Below are 11,447 nucleotides of genomic sequence, written 5' to 3'. Positions count from 1 at the left end.
CCGCGCGCGTGGGCTTCCGGGAGCCGCAGGCGCGGCGGGCCCGGGGACTACAATTCCCGGCGTGCACCGGCGACGCGCAGGCGCGCCGTGCGCCGACTGGAGAGGTGTCAATCAAAGCAACGTGGGTACAACACAGATAGAGAAATAGAGCGAGTGAGTGTGTGAGTGACTGAGAGAGGGTGTATTTCCGCCCATTTGGCAGGGCGTGTTAATTCCTCGGCGATCTGTGGCTCTACCTCTTGTTCTGCCTCCCAACAAATCATTGTGATTTGCATTAAAATAGAGAAATAGAGAGAGAGAGAGCGAGAGAGGGAGGGAGGGAGGGAGAAAGCGACTCAATGTTAACAGGATTGTCATTTTTCTAGGAGCTAAGGCCAGGGAGTCATTTTTTTTAAATACAGTATTGTAGCTGCAGAGATTAATGAATAACAACAGCAGTAACAAGTGCAAAAAAAAATAACATTTAAAGCTGTCTCCTTCCTGATCAGATCAGGCATATTAAAGCGAACTTCAAAAGCTTTTTTTTTCCCCTGGACTAACAACAAAATGAGACACAGCATTGATTGAATAAATAGGGGAGGGGAAGGGGGAGAGAAACCAGGCAAATGGGAACAGGGTGATCACATGGCATGATAACCCCTACAATGCTGCAGATTCTTTTCAGATTTCTCCAATTGTGTTTCGCCCTGATGTGCATTTCGCAATAACCACACCACAAAGATCCCACGGTTCCTGCCCAGTCTGTGAGCCACCCTCCCTACCTCTTCGACCTGCTCTCTCTCTCTCTCTCTCGCTCCGCTTCCCTACACCGCCGACTCCAAATTCTCAGTTTGGTTGGGAGACTCTCAAGCAAGGTTTCTGCGTGTGTCAGACACCCAGCTGACCGAATAAAAATTGCATGGAGACATTACATTAAGACCCAGGTTCCCCCATCCGTCTAGTAGAGGGTTAAATGAATCAAGCGCTTCAAGGGGCAGGGAGAAAATCTGGAAAGAGAAGTTTAATTTTTTTTAGTTGCTTTAAATCTATATGAAAATTCTTGAATTCTTGAAGCGGGGGAATCATCCACCCAGTCTGGGGTTAGTGTTCTCCATTAGCTGTCCTCCAGGCATGACAGCAATCCATTGATTATTTATCTTCTTATTTTTAGTTTCTTTGTAGCCTCGGATGTGTTAAGTAGACGACGTCGAAGTCTGGGCCCAGGCTGATGCTCAGGAGAGAGGGCGGAAGGGGGGGGGGGCGCGAGCACAGCATTGTTACTGTCCCTCCGATAAGACGTTGAACAGAGCTCTCGTCTGTTCCCTGTTGCAGTGGATGTTAACAATCTCTCGGTCCTATTGGAAAAAGAGAAGAGAGGTTTCTCTCTCTTGGTGTCCTGGCCAACAATCCTCGAGATAAAGTCGCTCGCTCACTTAATCACAACAAATTACGGTGCCTTTCACGTCGGAAGGGTGTCCCAAGACGCTGGGGTTTGCACCTGAGCTGGGGGTTGGGATCAGAGAGGGGTGGAGGGCGAGGGAGGTTGGAGGAGTGAAGCTTACTGAAGGTGCAGTCGAAAAGGAGGGTCTTGAGATGGGTCTTGAAGGAGGCAAGGGATGGGGCGAGGCCGAGGGGCTCCGGGATGGAGTGAGTTCCAGAGGGTGGGGGCAGAAAGACTGAAGCCGAGTGGAGGGAGTGGACAGGTTGGTCAAGCTTTAATAGGCTGTTTGAATTGTGAGCAAATTGGCTGCTGAGTCTGCCTACAGATGACACAGTCACTACACTTGACAGCAGTTCCCCGTGCAGCACTTTGAGAGCCAGGGTGTTTATTAATTGCGTGCCTCTTAAGTCTGTGGCTGTTTCTTTGTTTCCTCAACCCCATTTTTTTTAAAAAAAACGTCCTGTCTGCGAATCTACAACAACACGTCCCCAAGCTCGTGGTCACGTGTTTCACCACAAGAGCCGAGGGTCAAACCAAACTCATGCCGAATGTGCTGCAACGGGCAAAATAAAGAGCTGGCGTGTCCGGGGCTGAAGGAAGTCGAACCACAGTCTTTCATGTTGCACTGAGGCAGCACATTGTGCAGGGAGCGGGGGAGGGAGGGAGGGTTGGCCGTGCGATTGCTATTAGACAGTTTGCAAATAGCTCAGCTGCACCATTTACCACAAAGAAGAAGTGGCTTTGAAACGGAATCTGTCATCAAGCAGCCCTCGCTCCCCGACCGATAAGCTCTTATCAGGAGGCGCTGGGTGTTGTGCATGATTTGTTTACTGTGCTGAGTGGTGGGCGGGGGGAGGTGGTGGGGCTGGGGGGCATCTGGTTGACAAATGCAACAGGATGTCTTTTTTGTCTTTGCTTCCCTCTGGATGTTATGTTGCTCTGTGTGTGCGTATCTGTGTGTGCGCGTCTGTGTATCTCTGTGCGCGTCTGTGTATCTCTGTGTTTTATCGGAGGGGGTGTGGGGATCAAGGGAATATTCGGTCAAGAGACCGGGAGAGAAAGGAACGGGATCTTTAATGTCCACCTGCACTGGCACAGATGGAGACCAGGGTTTAACATCTCAGTGGAAGGACGGCGTCTCCGACAATGGGGCGGGCGGGCGCTCTCTCTCTCCCCCGCTCACTCCGGACCTGACGAGGCGGATTGGGGGTTACAGACCCACAAACTCTTTGACCCGCAGGCTGAGCACGCGGGCCGGTGGCTGAGCCAGGCTGAAAGTAATTACGACGCATCATTCAAATGCGAGCAGATTATTATGGATTTATTATCATAATTACAGCTGTCAATATCATAAATCCTTGGCGTGCCGGAGCTTAATTTTTTCCCCCATCCACCAGGACAGAAAAAGGGCACTGATAAAAGTGGGGGGGAAAAAGAGTGACACTTTCCCCTCCATCCTCCTGCCTCCCTCCCCACTCCCCTCCCTCTTCCTACTGTTCTCTCTGCTAAACCCATGCCACGTTTGACAAGGCAGGAAGCACTGGAGCCATCTGCCAGGGATTGTTGGACCAGGAGTCACTTTGGGAAGGTGCCAAGCCTTGCCAGCCTCAGTCAGCAGTGTCACAACGAGCAGCAGTACCCGCTCTTTGCCTGCGTGTGAGCCTGAGCCTCTGATTGCTGACTTTACAGGTCAGGAAATGCACCATAGCAAAAATAAACCTATTCATTTATAACAGCATTAAATCTAACTGCATCTGGGCAAGATCCAAGCTCCGTCCTCCCCCCACCCCTTCCCCCCCGCCCCCTTCCCCCGCCCCCGCTCTCACCCTTCATGGACCAACGTCCCGGCCATGCGCTATAACAAGGATTAATATCATTGAACATCCACAACAACAACAACAATTTGTGCTTATACAGCACCCTCCACGCTTAGAAGTGGCGGAGCCTGACTCCGAGCCGGTGGGGGGTGGGGGAGGGGGAGAAGGGGGGAGGTGGCCGTAAGCATGGTCGAAGAGGAAGGTCTTCAGGCGGGACTTGAGAAAGGGGAAGGAGAGGGCGAGGCGAGGGACTGAGGGAGAGTGTTCCAGAGTTTCGGGGCTTAGTGATTGCTAGAGTCCTGAAGCTCACTGGTTAGAGCACTTGCTTTGCAAGCGAGACACCTGGGTTCAATTCCCGGCCGGGCCAAACCTTGGGCAAGTTTCCTTACTCCACACACCTAATAATAATCCCTCCAAAACAGAACAATAATATATTGGTCATTTTCAATCCACGACTGTTTGTGGGACACACACTGCTGTGCGCAATTGGCTGCCGCGATATATACAAATATACGGTCAATTCACTCTACAGTCTATTCTGTGAAGCGCTTTGAGAAGACGTGAAAAGCGCTATATCAAATGCAAGGATTATTATTATTATTATTAGTGGCTGAAAGCCCGACCGCCAATGGTGGGACGGAGGGTGCGAGGGACAGGAGGCCGGTGCCAGTCGAGCAGAGGCCGGGTGGTGGATTGGGGAGTGAGGAGATCAGAGAGGTATGGAGGTGCCAGAGAGTGAAAGGATTAGGGTTATATAATATATAAAAATGATCTCTCAGCCAGTGAGGGGAAGCAGCTACACAGATCCCGTGGCCTCTAGTTCTTTGGCACAAGGTCCCAGAATGAATCTGAGAGGTTGGAGATCACACACTTGTATTTGCAGTTGGTGAAGTGTACTGTGGGTCATTGTTCGACTACTGTGAGTCAACATGTGCCGTCCCAATCTCCTGGTTACAACTCTCCAGTCATGTGCGATGTGGGATGGAGGAGTGGGGGGGAGGGAGGAAGAGAGAGGATGAATAGACAATTGTTCCATGTAATGCTGTATTTTGTTTCGCCCACGAAATACACAGTCAATTCACTTTACAGTGTATCCCCGTGAAGCGCATTGAGATGTCTCGAAGACGTGATAAGGCACTATATCAAATTCCAGGATTATTATTATTGTAGGGACAAGTTCCATCTGGCTCTGGATTGACGTTACCCAACAAAACATGCAGTCACTACACTTTATGTTGTGTTGTGTGATGCAACTTGAGACGTCCTCCCGCCGTTTTCACCCAACGGAGATTGAGTTACACCTTAATTGCTCTTAGCGCCGTTGACTTCCTCCATTCCCCAACCAGGAAACCAGGATAATACTCCTTAATGGCCTTCGGAATACTCGCGTTCTTAATATTGTAGGGACAGCCTCATTAGCTTAATTAATGAACACATTAATTAACACACTAACTAACTTAATGACTCTAGCCTTTGCGATTGGAGTGAGGAGAAAACTATTTTCTAATCAACATAACTTAGCTATGCAAATTGAGTCTATTTATAAACCCATCGGTCGTGCAGGGTTTTCAGAATAATTACAATCAATTATAACCTCTAAATGTCAGGAACTCAGGCCCCACGCGTCAAAGTTAACGCGTCTTCTACAAATACCTGGTCACTGCGCTGTCAGCCTGGCCTTCGTCTCTGAGTCAGAAGCCGCCCCCCCCACGTTGGGGACTTTGAGCTCATGGTCTAGGCTGACGCTCCAGTGTAGTGCTGGGGGAGGGGGGGAAGCACTGCATTGTCGGAGGATTTGACGTCCGTTCGGGCGGACGTTAAAGATCCCGGGGCATTATTCGAAAAGAGACAGGAGTTTCTCTCTCACGGTCTTCCTGGCCGACAATCCCCCGGATAAAAATTGGTCATTCACTCCGCGGCTGTTTGCCAGAAGTCGCTTTGCGCAAATTAGCTGCCGTGTTTGCCCAAACGCTAAACACAGTCACTACACAATACAGCAATTGAGATTTGAGACATTCTGACGTTTCAGGCACTGTATCATTACTACTGTTTGAGGAAGGTATTAAAGCGCATTGAGAGGTTGGAATTTAATTATAGAGCCTTCCCCCCCATCCCACCCCATATAAAATAACAGCGGCCAACCCCCGGAAACAGAACTTCCCCTTTCCTAATGTCACGTGAAGGGTTAACACGTCTGCTTCAATGTTACCTGAGTTCACAGCCGGATTGCGAGTGGCTGATCTGAGATCTGGAAGGGGAAGGGTTAATTTATAACGGGAAAGAAACGGGTTGGCGTGAGCTCTGACATCGAACAAGGGTCTTGCAGACGTGAGGCCCGCCCGGGATGGTGGCGGGGGGTGTTGGGGGGAGGGCGAGATAAGGGTGGGGGCGATTTACAATGTCACAGTGAACTGTTACACTGTCACCGTGTGGTGAACCACAGGAGTAATGTTCTTAGCAAACTTATCATAACAATAATAATAATAATAATCTCTGCATTTGCGACGTCTCAAAGTGCTTCGCGGGATTCACTGTAAAGTAAATTGACTGTATATTTTGTGGGCGAAACGTGGCAGAGTCCCCACAAACAGTCGAGTGACCCAATTTTTTGGTGGGGTGAGAGGGATTATTACCCCCAGAAAACCCATCCGCTAATCGACTAACAAAGACTGTGGGTTCCTACTCACCGCTAAGTAAACAAATGGTGTGGAGTAAGACAATAAAAGGCAGTGCATCAGATACTTGGATCAATATTATTGTTATTTTATATCTAATCGCTTCCTTAAAACACCTATGTTGTTAAAACATAGGAACATAAGGATTTGCTGGCGAAAGAAGATCAAGGTCCCTGGTGCACCTCACACCACGCTGTTATGTCTGTCTGTGTATCCCTGAGATATTATTTATTCCTAACAGAAATGCATCGTGTTTGTTCTTGAAACAAACAACACTTTCTGCTTCCACCATCTTGTGGGCAGATGTGTGTGCAGGTGCGCGTGCGTGTGTTTGTGCGCGTGCAGGTGTGTGTGTGTGTGTGTGTGTGTGTGTGTGTGTGCGTTAAAAATAAATCTTGACCTTCCCCTCTGCTCTCTAAGCAACAAAATCCATACAGTGGCAAAGGGGTTAACCAAACCCTGACAACCCCAGTGACTCAGGTGAAAAGTGAACAGTTTTTCCCCAAATGAGGTTTTGCATTAGCGAGCGGGTTCAGCGCCCCAAGCCGGCTCTATAATTAACGCCTCGTCACCAATAATACTCTTCCCCTCTCACCCCAACTTCCTGACATCTGCCGAGTGTTATGGCCTGCGGCTGAGGGACTGGTTGTTGTTTTATTTTGATCTAAACCTGGTCTCGAGCAGCTGCAATTGACACCCACCACAAGAACCGAAACGTCTTGTGGGGGGGGGGGGCGGGGTGGGGGAGGGGGGCGTGAGAGGGTGGGGCGCGAGGGAGGGGGGGGTGGTGGGGGGGATCACGGTCGTCAAACACGTTGATCCGATCACTACACCATCGCTCCCTCTCACCGATCTTCTATAATTGTATTTAGGAATACTTACAATTAAGTACTTTACCACTCTTTGGGACGTCTCAAAGCGCTTCACAGAATATACTGTGAAGTGTAGTGACTGTATTGTGTGGGGGAAACGCGGCAGCCAATGGCGTACAGCGGCGTCACACAAACAGCCGGGGATTGCGTGACCAAGTTATTATTTTTAAAACATTCTTCTTTTTGGAGGGATTATCACTCCCGGAAAAGCGAACCGCCCATCGAATAACAACCGGGTTCCTACTCACTGCTCAGTGAACAGTGGTGTGTGTGTGTGTGTGGAGTAGGGAAACTTGCCTAAGGTTTCGCCCTGACCCGCCCGGGAATCAAACCCGGGTCCCCTCGCTTGCGAGGCGAGTGCTCTAACCGCGGTGCTACAGGACTCCACACTAAGTTACAGGAGTTTCATCTGTTTCAGTTGTTGTCACTACGCTGTAGGGAAAAAAAAAGGGGGGTAACAGGACTTTGTGGTCACCCTGTATTAGAGGCCTGAACTGGTCTCTGAATGACTGTGAGAACAGATGGGTTGGCTTTGGCAGAGCGCAAGTCAGTGCGTGAAGGGTTAATCGGTTGCGCTTCCTTTCCTCTTGACGTGAAGAGGGCTGAAGAGGTTTTCTGGATTGAATAATTCACAAGTTATTATTAATTTACTTCGGGGAATCTAAGCTGAGTTCACATTTTTTTGGTCAATTAAAAGAAAGAAACACTATCTCTCAGCGTGAACGTAGTCTCGAGATCCTTCACTTCATCTCCTCGGAGATTTGATCTCACCACCTCCTTCCCCGACCTCTCTTTCTCCCCCTCGTCCTTATTCCTTCCACCTCCATAACGATAATGAAAATAACAACAATAATAATTCTTGCATTTGACGTCGTGTCTTTCACATCGGGAGCAGGTCTCGAAGAGCTTCACCGGTTTTACTGCGAAGTGTAGTGACTGCGCCACTGTTTTGGCTGCCGCGTTTCGTCCACAGAATACGCAGTCAATTCACTTTACGGTGTATCCTGTGAAGCGCTTTGAGACGTCTCGAAGACGTGATAGGGCGCCGTATCAAATGCCAGGATTATCATCATGTAGGTGCAAACTGGGATGTGCTAAAGAGGGCTAACTTGCGCCCCGTTCAACCCAGCCCAGCACGCAGCCCATGAAATATGTCGCAGTCCGGGTTCAGCCATGTATCAGCGGCTTTGAACTCACTCAGTCTAGACTGACACTGCAGTGCAGTCCTGGGGTGGGTGGTGGGGGGGGGGGAGGTGGGTGGGTGGGGAGAGCACGGTATTGTCGGAGACACCGTCCTTCGGTTGAGACGTTAAAGCTCACTCCCCGTTCCGTGCCCTGTTCAGGCGGACGTCAAAAAGATCTCTCGCGGGGGGGCGTTCGAAAAGAAAAGGTAGTTATAAATTACGGGACTCCAAGTTGCTTTTATAGGTACTGTAGGTATAAAAGCAACTGAGATGCGTGTGTCACCTACACGGCTCTGCTCAGTCCTGTGACCCTCTGCATTGGAGATGCCAATCCTCAGACTGGTTACTCTGAATTCAATTTGCTGCCCAGACCTCTCTCGCTCTCTCTCTCTCTCTCTCTCTCTCTCGCCTGATGAAATACACAGACAACATCATGAATAAAAGATAAAAAGGAAATATGATCTATAAAATATTTAAGCCTTGGAGAGTTGTTGGCTGGCACCCGCTAGCAACCAGTGATTTAAAAAATTTAAAGCGTTGCTTTCATATTAAACACTGTGGACACCCATCATTGATCCTCGCTCTAGCCCGAGTGGGACTGATTAACTCTCTGCGTGCCACACCCCAGTTGCGCTCCACCCTTTCTTTCCCCCCTCCCGCAAGCAAGTTATTCAAACCGTGCCTTCTAACACCTTCCTACCCCCCCACCCCCAAGCCTCCACGCCCCCCCACCCCCTCCTGATCCCAACACCCAGCTCGGGTCCAAATCCCTGACTGTCCAGCGCCTTGGGACGTCCTCCCGAGGTGAAAGGCTCAGCGTAAATGTAATTTGTTGTTGTGTGCGGGGGAAGGAGGGGGGAGAGTAATGGGCGGTGGGGTGTGTGGGGGTGGGCGGTGGGGGGGTTCAATTACAATCAACTCCGCTCCTTTCTTGCCCACTTTCCACTTGCACACAGTTACCATCAGGGCTCGATTCCCCATACAGTGGGAACGAAGGAACTTGCGGATTTTTTTTTAATACCGTCTCACAGTAGAATAATAATAATAATAATAATAACCTTGCCATTCGATACAACGTCAAACCCATCTCCCACAGGGCTGCAGGGGCGACGGCTAGGCAGTGTAGTGACTGTGTGTTCTGGCGGGTGGGTTTGAAGTTGGTTTGATGGATCTCCTTGGCCCTCACCCTGGGGCTGAGACACCCAAACCTAATAGGACTTCGCCACCTGCCGGCCAAGGGGGTGAATGAACACTTGCAGCTGGAAGGCCACGGCGCTGGTGGCATCCAGGCTGGAGCCTGACTCGCCCCCCCCCCCCCCCCCCCCACCCGATGAGGGGGAACGAACCACAGCCCCAACTAACAAATGCCCGAAAGAAGCGGGGATTCACTGTACAGTGTAGTGCATTTTTATAAGCGAACGCAGTAGCCAATTTTCACGTAGCCTCGAACAGCCGTGAAGCGAATGATCACTTTTTTTTTAATCTATGGGGCAGGGGAGGGGTGGGGGGGAGTGGCGGAAGGGGAGGGGGTGTTGTCGGCTAGGACACCGAGAGAGAGCGAGAGAGAGAGAAACTCCTTTCTCTTTTCGAACAGCGCCGCGGGAGAACCTTTAATATCCACCTGAACAGCGCACAGACGGGGTGTGGGCTGGGGGGGGAGGCAGGGGGGAGATACTGAGGTCTAACGTCTCGTCCGAAGGACGGCTCCAACATCAAAGCACTCCCCCCAGTGTTGCGCTGTAGTCTCAGACTACATGAGTTCAAAGTCCTGAGCGACAACGGTATGAGTCGGAGGCGATTGTGCTAACGATTGAGTTGGGCCATCACCTAACTTCACGGCCACAGACCGATTTAAAGGCTGAGACCACCCAGAATTTCTAGGGTCTGGACTGGGGACCACAACATAATCTAGTAAATGCTGTTTAACCATTCCTCTTTAACAGGGAACACTTGGGGGCAGTTTATATTCCCACTGTAAGCCCCGCAGCTAAATCTATTGTCTTGTGTAGAATTATTCAAGGCTGCTTTCGGATGTGTGTCTCGCTATCGCCTCCCATTATAGACATCGAAACCCGATCAATTATTGATGCCGCTTTTCCCTTTGACCTGAATTCATTTGCGGTGGGCCTGGGATCCTGTATTAGTGGTGCGCCTGAGATAAAAGCCTCCCATATCTCTCTCTCTCTCTCTCTCTCTATCCCTATCTCTGGCCCATACTCCAGGGGAAGAGATAACTGATTTCCCCTCAGTTTTTTATCAAATCTCACAAACTCCAACGGGGATCCTCAGAGCAAAACCGCGGGCAGAGCAGGCGGGGGCAGGAGGTTGATCTAAAGAGGGTTCGATAAACACAAAGGGGCTTTGGGGTAAACTTTATGGCGGAGTCCTGTGACTTAGTGGTTAATGGGCAATGTCACGAGCGAGAGGACTCAGGCTCAGTTGTCGAGCAGGACAAAACGTTGGGCAAGTTTCCTTACCCCACTCGCCTCTGTTTACTGAGCAGTAAGTCAGAACCCTGGTTGTCAGTCGATAGTCAGATCACTTTCCGGGTGTAATAATACCTTAAAAAAACACCACTACTGTGTACATTTGATTGCCGCATTTCACCCCCAAAAGACACAGTCACTCCACTTTACAAGTATATCCTGTGAAGCGCTTTGAAACGTCTCGACAATGTGATCAGGCGCTATATCAAATGCAAGGATTATTATCAGTAGTAGTAGTAGTATTATTAGTGCTGCTCACGTTATATCAGGAGCTTTGCATTTGATGTTATCGCGTCTTCGAGATGTCTCAAAGCGCTTCACAGGGTGTACTGTGAAGAGAATTGACTGTGCATTTTGTGGGCGAAACCCGGCAGCCAATTGCGCACAGCAATATTGTTCATTATAACAGAAGCCACTTACATATATTCCACCTTTAACAAGGAGCCGCTGGGAAGATTGAAAGCAGCTGGCACAGGAAAGGCTCTGATCCTCAGCCAACACAGTGAGCAGCTCACCTGGGCCCTATTCACAGCTGCTTTGCCATAGGTCACGCTAACGTCGAGAGCGAGCATCAAGTACACGGCCAACCCGCGTCCCATTAATCTACCGGCTGGCACACGCAATAACACGGCTTGTGAGGCTTGGATTGTACGGAAGATATTTACTGTCAAATCATTCCGCCCGGGGATGAAGTGACCTTTTCATGGCTGCAGTGTGTATGAATAGCAAACTGTGTGTAGCCAGGGAGTTGGGAGAGTTCATGTCTCACACACACAAGATCTTGGCACTCAAAGGGATTTTTCTGTTGTTGTTGGGGTTTTCTCTCTCTCTCTCTCTCTCTCTCTCTGGCTGCGGGAATCAAACAGAGAATTGTTGAGCTTGATCCAAACCCGTAAAACTCTCTCTCACACACTGCCAATATCTCCTCCAGCTCAGATAATCAAAGCCACCCAATGTGACACTCAACAGCTAAGCCAACCTTCTCTCTCCCTC

Source organism: Callorhinchus milii, unplaced genomic scaffold, assembly GCF_018977255.1.
Source record: "Callorhinchus milii isolate IMCB2004 unplaced genomic scaffold, IMCB_Cmil_1.0 Scaffold21, whole genome shotgun sequence".
In the NCBI taxonomy this organism is placed as follows: domain Eukaryota; kingdom Metazoa; phylum Chordata; class Chondrichthyes; order Chimaeriformes; family Callorhinchidae; genus Callorhinchus; species Callorhinchus milii.
This window is presented reverse-complemented; position numbering follows the sequence as displayed.